Here is a 12,049-nt window from a genome sequence, read left to right as displayed (position 1 = left end):
CTGTTAGATCTTCGCCCTGCTGCCAAGGATTTGGTGAAGGGCAACCACGAATGTTTTAAGACGTATCGGCCATTCCAACAGCCGGACTCGCTACCTGTCCACCTTTGCTGTACTTCCGCTCCCCTCCCTTGGTCTACACGCCGACGCCGCCGACGGGGAAAACGTGGCGGTCAGCTGGCGAGATTCAAGCTCTTTTTTGCTCGAACATTCGTGGCACGCCGGAGGAGAAGCGGAGCAGTGCCTGGCCTCTTTCTGCACCCGCGATCACTGGATTTGGTGGACGCCTGCCTGGTGTACGTCGCCGGCTCGGCCGGAGTGGCTCGCCACGGCACCTGTTCCCCGCGCCCCCGCTGGCGAGGTGCAAATCCCCACCATCTGCGGGCCCTGCCTCGTGCGCCCCGAGCAAGCCCCCCAACGGCCAGGTTCGCCCTTGTCAACGCGAGATCACTGAGCAACAAAACTTTCATTTTAAAGGATTTCTTTATATCGAACTCCCTGGATTTTTTATGTGTGACGGAGACATGGCTGAGCACCGGTGAGTACTCTTCTCTCGCCGAGCTGTTACCACCGGACTGCTGCTATTTTAACTCGCCGCGAGCTGAGGGTCGAAAAGGAGGTGGAGTAGCAGTTGTTTTTAAAGATTCTTTTAAAAGCCGGCCGATCAGCCTGCAAGCACCCTGCGTGACTTTTGAGCACTGCCTGTTCGAAATTGGTCGCTGGCACGCTGTACTGTGCGCTGTCATTTACCGACCACCCAAGTACAACAAGGATTTTTTAAGTGACTTTGCTGAATTCTTGGCTGAAATTTTACCAAAATATGATCGTGTCCTCATTCTTGGGGATTTTAACATTCATGTCTGTTGCCCTGATGAGCCAATCTCCGGCAGCTTCTTAAATGTTATTGACTCTTTTAATCTTGTCCAATCGGTGGTCGGACCTACCCATCAACTCGGCCACACGCTTGATTTGGTGCTATCACATGGGTTGTGTGTGTCCAATCTGAACATTCATGATGCAGTATTTTCAGACCACATGCCCATTGTATTTGACGTTCCTATTCGGCGGGAAGCTAAACTTTGCGCACCCCCAAAACGCTGTCGCACATTTCACTCCTCCTCTCCAGCTCTTTTCTCATCGACTTTTTTGGATATAAGCAACGATCTCCCTCATTCACCCGAGAGTTTAAATACTGACGAACTGGTTGCTTCTTTTAATACTGTTTGCTTACGAACATTGGACACGATCGCTCCCCTAAAAAATCGGCGCGTCAAACCAGCACCGGAGCCCTGGCTTAATGACGTCACTCGCGCCGCCAGACGAGAGTGCAGGAGAGCGGAGCGCTCTTGGAAAAAGGACAAGCTGCACGTTTCCTGGGAGATCCTAAAAGACTGCTTGGTGAAATATCAGAAGACTGTGAAAGCTGAGAAGCACAAGTACCTATCGGAAATTATTGCTAGTAGTAATAATCCCCGTGCTCTCTTCAAAACTATAAATTCTGTCCTCGATGCTCCAATTTCCCTAGATCCTGATGCATCAAATGAAAAATGTGACCGCTTTCTTCAATTCTTTATTGACAGAGTTGCTACAACTAGAGCCTCTATTTCACCATTTTGCAATGATCCCTCCGTTCCCATGCGCTGTTCATCTGTTTTCGCCCAGTTTGAGCAAGTTTCTTCTTCTTTTGTCGAAAACATTGTTAGTAATATAAAGCCCTCCGGTTCCCCCTCCGATGTAATTCCCCCTCGCTTATTTAAAGAGGTTTTTGACATCATTGCTCCACACGTCTTAAAAATTATTAACTGTAGTCTCCTTACTGGCACATTGCCATGTGACTTTAAGCATGCAGTAGTAGAACCTTTGTTGAAGAAGAGAGGCCTAGACTCCACCCTCTGTTCAAATTTTAGGCCCATTTCTCATCTTCCATACATCTCTAAAATACTAGAAAAGGTTATCTATAGTCAGCTGCTACCATTCCTTGAAGAAAACCAGATTTCGGAACCATTTCAGTCTGGTTTTAAATCCCTCCACAGCACTGAGTCGGCACTTTTAAGAGTATCAAATGATATACTTCTGGCAACAGACTCTGGCAAGTTTGTTGTTTTAGTTCTTTTGGATTTATCTGCAGCATTTGATACCGTAGACCATCAGATTTTAATTTCTCGTCTTGAACACAGTGTGGGTATTCAAGGTGTCGCTCTTGAATGGTTTAAGTCTTACCTAAATGAACGGAGTTTTTGTGTGAAAATGGGCAATTTCATGTCCAAAAAGGCATCGCTTCCACATGGGGTTCCCCAGGGATCTGTTCTCGGCCCTCTTTTATTTTCACTTTATTTATTGCCTCTTGGTTCTGTTTTTAGAAAACATGGTGTTTCATTTCATTTGTATGCTGATGACTGTCAGATCTATTTTCCATTGGCGCAGAATGGCACTTTCTGTCAACTTATTGAATGCCTCAACGATATAAAGTCGTGGCTCTCATGTAATTTTTTAAGTTTGAATGACAGTAAGTCTGAAGTCATGGTGTTCAAACCGAGTAGCCAGGCCTCCCTGAATGTTGACCTCGGTTCATTGTCTCCGTTTCTTAAGAATTATGTCAAAAATCTAGGGGTCCAATTTGATGCTGATTTTAAATTGGAGAAGCAGATTTCTTGTGTTGTTCGGGACTGTTTTTATCAGCTTCGCCAGATTGCTAAGGTGAAATCTATTGTTTCACGCTCTGATATGGAAAAATTGATTCATGCTTTTGTCACAACTCGGCTGGATTACGGTAATTCTTTGTATGCAGGTGTCGGTCAGGCGGCACTGGCCCGTCTGCAACTTGTACAAAACTCTGCTGCTCGACTCCTAACTAGAACCCGCAGGCGTGAACATATCACCCCAATTTTAGCATCTCTTCACTGGCTCCCGGTACATTACCGAATACATTTTAAGATATTATTATTTGTTTTTAAATGTTTGAATAATCTTGCGCCGCCATATTTGTCAGAACTGCTTCAGCCTTACAGTCCAACCAGAACCCTCAGATCAGCTGACCACCTGCTTCTAGTAGTCCCAAGATCAAGGCTGAAGCTTAGGGGTGACCGTGCATTTGCGGTGATGGCGCCCAGGCTGTGGAACCAATTACCACTTACTATTAGACAGGCCCCCTCACTTACGGATTTTAAATCACGTCTTAAAACATTTTATTTTTCGTCAGCTTTTAATGTGCAATGACAGTTTATGACCTCGTCTTTTATTTATTTTATTTTATGTGTTTGTTTTATCTTTCAAAGTTGACTTATTTTGCTGTGTTTTGCTATGTAAAGCACTTTGGTCTCCTTGGCGGATTTTTAAATGTGCTATACAAATAAAGTTGATTGATTGATTGATTGCTGTCACTGCAAGTGGTAGCCTCTGCCTCATTCCTTGCCACCCACTCTACACCGGCACCCTGTATCTTATCCTGACCCAAACGCTGCGTACCAAGCACAAAAAGAAGATAAGCTTTCAATTAGACGGGGCTCAGGGGGATTTTCCAGCTGTCTTTGGACATGCTGTGAGAGCGGACTCTCTCTTCCACATGTGGGGAGCAGAGGAGAGTGCTCATCTGGAGGTGCACTGCACATGAGCTTCTTTTTATAGCTCTACTCTGTCTCTGCTTATGCTGTTCTTCCAAATATTGTAACAGCCCTGAAAGAGTGGAAGCATTTGCCAGGCTAGGAGGACTAGTGATAAAGCAGATTCAATCTTTAACTCTAATAAAATCTGTGGAGTTACTTGGTATATCGCATTCTTTAATCCTCATTCAATCAAACTACATTTGGGAACGTATTAATGCAATTGCTGGAGGAGAGCAAAGTAAAACCAAAAAAAGGGTTTTTCAGGTGACTTGGTGCACTTTCACTTTCATCCATATAACATTCAGGCTGTTATTACTAAGATGCCTACTTTAAAAAAACTCAACAAGGCCTCTAATTTGCCCGCTGACCTCTCCTAAACCCAAACGAACCCATGAGAAGATGTGGGCTAGAACCAGCTCATTTTGGATCCGTGGTACATGACCAGAAATCTATTTTCTAACCAGACTGGTGGTGGGAACACAGACTGCAGTCCAAAACCGAGATTCCCACAGATTGATCATGAAACACAGGGGCCAGGGGCTGAGAAACCACCAGAACTGTGATGTAAGTGTTCTCACACTAACGCCTGTTGCTGTTTCAAGGACTGCAAGTGGGAAATGGAAGGAGAGATAGAAACGTGGTTCTTCAAGTTGGGATCCCAACGAAGGTAGTTTCTCATCACTATTGGGTCTACAGAGACCACTCTGTATTACAACGCAGTGGGTACAGACTAGTTCCCACAGTGGGGCTCCTCTCCATGGATTTTCAATTCATTGGACCCTGAGGATCACTGAAAAGGGGCACTTGCAAAAACAGAATCACATTCAAGTCATTTTAAGAATTGCTACATATATTGTAGTTTGAAGTGTAACATTGATAAATTGGATCTTCAAGGAATGGTCAATTGCAAGGCCCTTACAGACAAACAGCTATGGACTCTGAATTTAAATTAACTCACCTGTGAACTATGCAGAGTCCTTGGGTAACCTAACATGCATCATTTTTTTTAATGTGGGAGTAAGCCGACATACCCGCATGCAAGTCACCACAAGAAAAATGGAGCTGAGACTCCAACATCTAACAGCGATTTTACACCATGCTGTCTGGCTAAATAGAGTTCTAATTTCTCATAGACTTCACTATCAGTTGACGAGACAGCTCCTACAGACATTGCGCCACGGCTTCCCGTAGGGGGCCGGGCCATGCAGGGCGTCCAGGCAGCTTTCACTGCGATAAAGTCAAACACACGCTGTGTTCTAACGCCAGATTTACGTGGAAACAGGATGAACGTTTTAGTGCATACAAGCTGGCAGGAGTCTCTAAAGAGTGATTTGATCATGGATTCAAGGTAATTATAATACCGTATTGGCCAGAATATAAGACGCTGTTTTTTGCATTGAAATAAGACTGAAAAAGTTGGGGTCGTTTTATATTCGGGGTCTAGACATTATACCCATTCACGACGCTAAATGACGCCAGATATCATTGAAGCGAATTCTGAACTTGACTCCCCAGGCCAAAGCGACCCCTAATAGTTAATGCTGTTATTGCAATTTTGTCGTTTTAGCACAATAGATTGGTTTATTTACATTTCAAAAACCAGAAGCCATTCATTTACAAATGTTTTAATGTTCAGATATTAACATTTGAATGAGGCAAAATAACATGCTTTTTCTCTCAAATATATTGTTTCCAAAAGCTATCATTTGTTTCAGATGTACTGTAATTATTTTCTGCATAAAAATTCATTTGATGTTCAAAAAGTCTTTTTTTCAAACTTGAGTTTTGAAAAAGAGGGTGGGTCATCTTATAATCAGGGCTGTCTTATATTACGGTATATAATACGGTATTTAAAATAGCATCATGTATGTACTTTGAAAGGTTGTGAAAAAAATGAAATGAATGGGAAAAAAATGCGTAACTTTAGCTTGAAATATTCACGTAAAATGAATGATAACTGCCCATTTTTTTGCTTTTAACCAAGAATCTAGACTTTTTTACATTCATACAGTATGTATAGAAATTCCAGGATTTACGCATTTATTTACAAGAATTTTCAACTTAAAAAGCTCTTTGTTTTGTGATGGCCGCCATTTTGGATTTTGTATCCATACACAGTAGCGTAACTTTTCATTAAAATAATCACGTAATTTTCGGCCAACTGCCTGTTTTCTTTTTTTTCCCAAAAAAACTAGTAATTTAGACATTTTTGCATCCATATATAAAAAATCGGCTTTTATGTGTTTTATTTTATGTAACATCAATCTAAAAACGGTGAGGGCCAGATAGCCGGCAAGAAGTGCTGAGGCAATAATGACATCAGAATTCAACCTAAATATGTCATGTTTGTGTGCCTTCTCAGTTCTTTTCTTTTCATTACAGCACATGATTCAGCTGTATGGGCAGGGCTGTGCAACACACCTGTGGCGCTTAGGATTATTTAAAGACTCCTGTGACCATATGCGACTGTCGGCAATGCATACTTGCTTGCTTACCACTGTGTGCTTCATCTCGAGTCTCCTGCCTACATGCGTTCGTATTCGTGGTACACTTTGTTTTGTGCTAGCATTTTTGTTTGAACTTCTTTGAATTTCGTTTTTTGCCTTTTTTGGCCATCGACGCCTTTCCCTTGGTTCTCTCACCAACTCGGCTCGTGCCTGTTTTTGTTTATATTTTTTCTCACGTGTTGTGGCGTGCTCCCTTGGTTCATTTTTCATAATAAATTCTACATAAGCTTCCTTATCTGAGTTGGAGCCATATTTAACGGCTCGCCGTTTCATCACAAAATAAGTTGTGACTGTATATAGAAAACTTAAGAGGATTCTGCATGCTTTCCTCAAGTATTACGTTTCTGATGTGAAAATTGAGTAATTTATTAGCTTTTGGAAACTTAGGTCAAAATTGCACTAAATTAAAAAAAATTAAGTTGCTATTTTGGGCAAAAACTAACCCTAACCCTAAAAAAAGGTGATTATCTCTGCATATGGTGATTTTTGTGCATCTAGTGTAAAATCTGAGAATTGTATAGCCATTTTAAGTTTTGTTATACTTAGCGAACGACTTTGAATTTTTTGATGCCGCTGCTCATGGAGACCCATATCTGCCTAAGGGAGGTGCCTGTTTTGCTTTTAGGTCACTAGCAGCTTTGGTTTTGAAAATAGTTTTTGAAAATAGACCCCCTACGGAGCAGCCCGGTGCCCCGTTTCTCGTCAACCGATGGGGAAGTCTCTGAATTTCTGTAAAAATGACAAACTGTATATATGGAATGTAAAGTTACTATTGAATACCTATAGGTTGATTGCATTAGAAAAATATGAAAATGAAAGAAATTTACCATATCTGTTCTAGTAGTCTGAATTCCAGGAAAAATGCATAACTATGTTTGAAGTATTTTTTCATAATATCAATGGTAATGTGAACATTGCATAAGTGTGAGGTCATTAACTATTCTCATTGTCAGAAATTTCTAAGAAGCCAGTAGTTCAAAACCAGAAGAGCTTGAATAGAACTCTTTAGGCCACATTATGTTGGGCCAGTGGCTGAGCCCTGAGCGGGCCCTGAGCGGGCTCAGCCACTGACTAAAACCACAGAAAATGTCTGATTGTATTTAAGATTGTCTTGGTTCAAAATGACCACAAGTGTCTCTGCCCAATTAGCCTCCAATGTACTTAACTAGTTGAGGTGAATCAGAACAGAACTTTGTAACTGTAAAAAATATAATGAAATAAAATAACTAATGTTATTGGATTTGTGTTAACTGGCTCTAAACTAAAGAGTTTGGGTTAGCAATGAACTAAAATATGGTTTTGCTAAAAAGCGGGTCAATTTCCCAGGAATAATTTATTTCCCAGTTGTTTGTTTCCCATGCACGTTCATGAGAAATTACACAATATTTTTGTCTCTTTGATTTTTTCTCACACAGAAAATCAGAATGATGATCTTTATATGAGCACGCATCTTTCTCTAGAAAATAGGAAATTAGTGTGTGCGCACAGAGCACACCGCCAGGCGCTGCAACTCTGTGCCGGGCATCTTTTAGTGTCTTCGATAAAATGGCATGAAGGGAAAACTTATCAGATCCCAGTGGACCAGGTCTCTACTCACTTCCTGTTCGGGGCAGGGGAACACGCTAAACTGGAGTTCACATAAACAATCTTTCTATCAGTCTATCTTCCGCACTGTTTTCACGCAAGTGCGTATGCAAAATGAGAATGATTGTTAAAGTCTGTTTTAAATCACATGGGAATGTGAATGGCCATTGACTTGTATTTTGCCATCATTTTCCACTGCTTAGTTCCCAAGCAGCAAAGGCAAATAAAGTTTTATCTTCACTCACACAGTGTCTGAAATGATTAATTACCGTAATTTCCCAAATATAAGGCGCACCCGTGTTTAATGTGCACCCCAATTTTACTTGTAAAATCTAGGGGAAATTATTGAACCCGTTTATAACGCGCACCCTAATTTTAGCACCAATGAATAGAAGAATACAACAAAACAGAGCTTGTGTACAGATACAGAAATGTTATTTTGCTGACTGGTGAAACACAGCACAAGCATAGCATATTGGTAGTTCAAAACAATACCATAAACTGACAATATTTACTGTAATAATATGATTTGACAACTTCTCCAATTTACCAGAATTTAGGAGAAAACAAAACTGATGTGACTTTTCTTTTAAAGGCTGCTGTATAACTTGCTTGTTTCATCATGATGAATAATTGTTTCTTTCATGGATTGATACGGTAAAATAAAAGTGAGAACGTAAGTCGGAAATCCGAGAGAGCTCATCGCTGTCGACACTGTGACATATTGGTATTCTATGTTATGTTCTTCTATGTTGTGGCACTGGTAGATCCATGCTGCTGTATTGTCATATCTATGTTGTGATTGTCTATGAGCCAGAGGGCCGCTGAGGCTAGACAAAAGAGCGCCGCATTATAGCCGGACTGTCAGAATTTAAGTTCATTGAAAGCAAGAAATAAAACGTTGAACACGGCACTCGAAGTATTCTAGTTTTTTTTCAAGACAAGATAAAACAGACACGACAGTAACAAACAATAGTAACTATTGTTATTTGGGTTTGAGTTTCGCGGGGGAGAGATATAGTTGACGGACACACACAGGAAGTCTGTGTTGTTAGGTTTGTTATGGTCCGAGTTGTGGAGCTGCAATAAACTTAACTCAAATGAGTTAAAATAAACTTGACTCAAATGAGTTCAAGAAACTAAATTCTGTGCTTCATCAAGAGTGAAAAAAGCAGAATTTAACACAGACGAAATCATTCAGCCGCGTACGTTTCTTCAACACAACATGGCCATGTCAATTTTTTAAAAAATTGGTTTATATATACCTACATATAATTAGGGATGGGAATCGAAATCCGATTCCAATTCAGAACCGGTTCCGAGTGTTTCAAGGCCTCGACATCACAATGAAAAAGCCTTAACAATCCCTTTAACGATCCCTAAAGACGCATATTGCCTCGTGACGTGTCTTGTTGTCCAGACGCATCAAACTAGCATGGCGCCAAGAACCACTCGCTCCAAAGTTTGGCTACACTTCACCAGGAAAAAGGGTGAAAATGAAAGGTTACGATAGTTTAGCACGAGCGTTGCCGCCGTAAACATAACAATGACGTAGGTTCGAACGCTCGAAAGTGTGTCTTCACTTCACGAGGAAAAATTACAACAAAGCGACTTGCAGTCATTGCGAGATGGAAATAACTGCATCGGGAGGGAATAGACTGCACTGTCCTCACCGAGACGCTAAGGTTCAGTCCTGGCTATACAGCTAGCTAAACTTCCAAATGACAATGCAGAAGATGTTGGTATAATTTGCTGACTTTATTCAACCATCACTTGAAACTAAAAATAGAAATGAAACAAATCAATTTCGTCCCCAATAACAAACAGGTTCGCACCAACGTAAATCAGCGATGATTAGCTGCTAACACAGTCGTAACAAACAGTTAGCATGCGTTCGCTTGCATTAGCACATCATTTAAACCACTACACAACTGGATTTAAGTGTCCGATCGCGAGTGGAAACACACAACAACAACACAGAAGATGATACATACAGGCGTTGGCTCTGTGGATATTTTACAAACATTAACAAAGACCGTAGGCTCGTGGCAGTGTTTCCCTTTCTCACTAACTCGCTCACTGGCTTGGATGCGGCATTTCTTCTTCTTCGCACTCTTCTTCGCGTGAGGAAGCGCAAGGGCGCCACCACTTGAGCGTGAAAGCGCCATAAAAACTAAAAGGCATGCATTTCAATATACTGGTAAATAAAAACAGGGGTCCCCAAACTACGGCCCACGGCTCCATATTTGGTCCGGCCCCCTGAACAATTCCAGAGAGCATTTTGAATTTTTTTTGTTTTTTTTCTCCCTGGCCTTTTTCAGTGAATAACTCAGAGAGGGTTATTTGGTTATTATCTATTTAATTAATAGTGCTATTATTATTTATTATTATAATATTATATTATTATTTTTATTTTATTTATTTTTGTTCCGTGAAGAATCCACAGAGGGTTATTTGATTGTGGCTTTCTGAAAAACAATATTTTTTTTACATTTCGCACACCTGAAATCGTCACACTTTTTCTGTTACAAACTGACCCCGGCCTCTCATCAGAGAAGGGAAAAGTTATTTGGCCCTCACAGGAAAAAGTTTGGGGACATTGCCAAAGGCAGAACAACGACCTATATGCCAAAATATACCAATATTTTTTATTTCTATAGAAAAATGTTTCAGTAAAATGTTACACATTCTTGTGCATTTGCCACTTATTGCCACAGTTAACATTGAGGCTTTGGGCCTCTTTTGACCTCGTTGTGAGTTTGTAAGGTTGTGACTTCTGATTAAACAAACTTGATGCCAATCAAAATGTTTGTTCTTCTTTTTCCCGAAATTAGAATCGATAAGAGAATCGATAAAGAATCGAATCGTTAAGCAATATCGATAATGGAATCGGAACCGTAAAAATCGTATCAATTCCCATCCCTACATATAATATATATATATATATTTCTGTCTCCATCCATGTACCCGTTTATTATGCGCACCATGATTTTACAAGTTGATTTTGGGGGAAAAAAGTCCGTGTTATATTCGGGAAAGTACGGTATACACAGTGTTGGGCACGTTACTTTAAAAAAGTAATTAGTTATAGTTACTACTTCTTCCAAAAAGTAACTTAGTAACTGAATTACTCTATAGTAAAAGTAACTAGTTACCAGGGAAAGTAACTAGTTCCGTTACTTTAAAAAGAAGTTATATGTCAAAGAATTTGAAATTTTCTGAGCAGTATTCGAGTCAGATGAATAGAGAAGAGCAGACAGGTAGTTGTGTTATAGAACCGTGTAATATTTATTGCACCTCACTAGCAACAGATTTATCCTACACTTGAAGTGCAACAAAACTAAACAGATTTGAATTGCTTACCAGAGATGTCGACAAAAGCTTTGCCTCGGGACATAAATTACACTTTACATGCACGTTCTTTCCTTTAATTTCGACCAACTTGAAATAGTTTTTATATCTCCTCCTCGTAAAGGACAAATTTTCCTCTGAATGCTCTGCCATCATATCCCTCTGCATCTGTTTTGCCTGTGTGTGTTTGTCGCATGCGCTGTTCTGGTTTGTGTGTGAAAACACCGGCTCTGAAGTACGTGCGCTATTAGGCTCGAGCGTTTACGTCACAGAATTGGAGATCACATGAGATTTGACAACAACGCAGCCATGTTGGAAGCAGGTCTGGCTCGCGGGACATTAAACTTTAACTTGCCAGTTCAATAAAGAGACAAACTCGTTAATAAGGCGAAGAACAGATATGTGATAAAACTTAAGGATGTGAACAATGTTGATCCTTACGAGCAAGCCGACGACAAATGAAGAAAAGATTTCACAGGCTTTCACAATTACGCGAAATGGACATTCTGCTGTATTTATTGTTTGGTGTATGTTACTAAACTCATCAGCGATTCGGAAATTACAAATAGCTACAAAGCTACAAACAGTTTTGCTGCACATGGGTGCAGGACCTGCACGTTATGACCGTATCAAACGGCAACTCCATCATTCGTGCAAAGGTAGGCTATGTGTGTTTACTATTTTCATTGCCATGAACCTGAACGCACCCCAAGTCTTGGATGATAAATAAACAGAGCAGAGTAGACTCGCTAAGGCTGGTAGTTTCTTCAATTTATTCAAAGTAAGTAACGCACCGCTTTTGACCGTCAGTAACGGTAACGCCGTTGTAACGGCGGAAAAAATAATGAGTTAGATTACCCCGTTACTGAAAAAATAACGCTGTTATGTAACAGCGTTATTTATAACGGCGTTATTCCCAACACTGAATATACATCAAAGATCATATGTGAAAGGGAAGACTAATGAACTGCATTCCAAAAATAAGTCACAAGAATAAGTTTATGTTAC

This window comes from Corythoichthys intestinalis, chromosome 15 (assembly GCF_030265065.1).
Source record: "Corythoichthys intestinalis isolate RoL2023-P3 chromosome 15, ASM3026506v1, whole genome shotgun sequence".
NCBI lineage: Eukaryota > Metazoa > Chordata > Actinopteri > Syngnathiformes > Syngnathidae > Corythoichthys > Corythoichthys intestinalis.
This window is presented reverse-complemented; position numbering follows the sequence as displayed.